General features: G+C 56.0%; 1 protein-coding gene across 1 annotated transcript in view; it reads left to right on the plus strand.

The window, feature by feature from the left end:
- The window catches only part of MXRA7 (matrix remodeling associated 7), a 29,842-nt gene that overhangs the window by 17,957 nt on the left and 9,395 nt on the right, over positions 1–2,490 (plus strand). The gene's annotated exons all lie outside the window — the stretch shown is intronic.

Consider the following 2,490-nt stretch of genomic DNA (forward strand, 5'->3'; position numbering starts at 1 on the left):
GGGGGGGGGGGGGGGGGGGGGGGGGGGGGGGGGGGGGGGGGGGGGGGGGGGGGGGGGGGGGGGGGGGGGGGGGTGGACATCAGCCCCTTGCCAGGGGCTCTCCCTCCAGCTGTCGACTCTCCAGATCCTCTGCAGGGACCGTGGGCCTGGGGTCTGTCCCTGCCACGTTATTGGATCCCGGTAGTGATTTGGGGACACAGGAGGCAAGCGCCAAGGCTGCTGGAGGCCCCTGGGCCAGGACAAGGGGAGGCTCAGCAGACCCCTCTTCTGAAACACTGTCAGACCCCATAGATGTGCAGCCCCACACCCAGCCGTGGGCAGTGTCTCCGGGCCCTCCGTCCTTATCTGACTGCTGCTCCTGGACCTTGCCCATCCTCCAGCCGCCTCCTCCCAGCCCAGACAAGGCGGAGGCAGGAGAGATTTAGGGCCCCAGCTGTCAGAAGAAAACGTGAGAGGCCCCCAGCCCCTCTGCAGTGAGCCGCTCAGTGTCTGCTAAGGTGCCTTCCCTAAGCGGCTGGGTGGATTCAGAAGACTGCAAGAGGAAGTCCCTCCCAGGGGCCTCTCACGTTGAAGCCTCCTGGTCTAGCAAAATTGGAGGCTGCTTTGGATTCCTCGTCACACCATATGTGATTAAGTGAAAGCCTTTTCAAGTGGTTTGTTCTCTCTGGCTCGAAGCAGCATAATGAGACCGGCCCCACAGATTGAAACCTTGAGTAGTACCCAGCTGGCAGCATTTTTTATGTCTTATTTTTCTAAAACATAGCAACACAATGACCTTGAACTCGAAGTTAATCCGTCTTCTTTGTCCGTTGCCTCTTTCTGAGGTCCAGAAGCCAGCATGGTTGTGAGCTCACTCTGAGACTAGCTCCGTGTGATTCTGCCCCATGGCAGGTTCTTTGCTGACAACCAAACACCCAGGCCCCTCAAACGGCGGCCCCCAATTACTCAGCATAGTTCCCAGATGCCCGGACACCGCAGCCCAAGCCCTGAGCCTTTAGGAGCTCCTGATGCTGCGGGCCCTTTGCTCATCAGCCTGAGCTGAGCTCAGCCTGGAGGGAAGAGAAGCTGATGGCAGTGGGGTCTCCGGGGCTGGGGGGTCGGGGGGAGTCATCCTGTCTGCGCTGAGCCCCAGCTCCAGCTCACCAGGAGGAAGAGCCAAGGCCTGCCCTGGCAGCCTGGCTTCTCACCCCGTGTCCTCCTGTCCCCTTGCTTCCTGCCCCCCTCCCCCGACACTGACTTCCTTGCTTTGCTGGATCTGTCTCCCCAGACCTGCAGCATCACCTGTAAAGCCCTTCCTGACACCCCCCCCCGCCCGCTTCAACTTCCAAGCAGCCCCCTCCCTGCCTCTCTATCTCCCCTCCTGCTGTCCTTTTCTGAAGAGCTCTCAGGACCTACTGCAAACTCTGTATTTTATTTTATTTTACTTATTTATTTTATAAGATTTTTTAACATGGACCTTTTTTAAGTCTTTTTTTGGCCATGAGGCATGTGGGATCTCAGCTCCCCGACCAGGGATCAAACCTGCACCCCCTACAATGGAAGGCGAAGTCTTAACTACTGGACCGCCAGGGAAGTCCCAAACTCTGATTTTAATTACTCATCTTTGCTTGCTGTATGTTTTCTTCTCTGCTAAGTCCCCAGCACCGAGCAGAGTGCTCGCTAAGTATTTGCTGAATGAATGAAGAGCGAATTAATCCTGGTACAAACACTGTAACTGCTTCCTAAGGAAAGGGCTCAGCCCTGGCGGCCAGATTCTCCTGCAAAGTCAGGCTGTGGTGAGAGCAAACACCACCCCAGCTACAATGCCTGGGTTCTGAATTTGCATCCAGAACCTTCTTTTAGCCCAGAGAGAACTCGAACCTCAGAGGCTGCAGCCTTTTCCTCCCTGGAGCCCACATCAGCCTGTCACTCGGGACAGCTGCCAGCTGGAGGAGGTCCAGGTGGCCCCAGGGCAGGATGTGGAGGTGTTTGAGATCCCTGACACTGGAGTGACATAGAACAGAAGTGAAAAAGAATACATCCATGTGGGAGGGTGATTTGCTGGTCTATAGAACAGAAGTGAAAAAGAATACATCCGTGTGGGAGGGTGATTTGCTGGTCTTGCATTTCCCATACTCAATTCTTTATACATTAACTGAAATTAGATAAGACAGGCACTGAGCCTCTATCCCCGAGGCTGACCGGAGGCCATCTACCCTCCACTTGCTGGGCTGAAGGACCACATAAGGGCATTGCTTCCTAAGGGAACTCTCTCCACCTGGACACTCAGCCCGGGGAACGCTGTAGAGCTCTTTCCTTTTCTGCCCTTGCAGCCTTCACCTGTACATGCTGCCTCCTCTGGCCTGGCTTCCCTACATCACACGTCCCTGTTTTCCTCTGTCCACACCCCCTGGTGTGCCTTCTTCAGACCTCTAGAGCTGCCCTTTCATTTGTTCCAAAGCAGCTACGGGGTCTGCTCTGGGACTGGCAAACCCAGGTACACCGGTTCAG

The sequence above is a fragment of the Lipotes vexillifer genome, unplaced genomic scaffold (genome assembly GCF_000442215.2).
Source record: "Lipotes vexillifer unplaced genomic scaffold, Lipotes_vexillifer_v1.1 scaffold518, whole genome shotgun sequence".
NCBI classification, from domain to species: domain Eukaryota; kingdom Metazoa; phylum Chordata; class Mammalia; order Artiodactyla; family Lipotidae; genus Lipotes; species Lipotes vexillifer.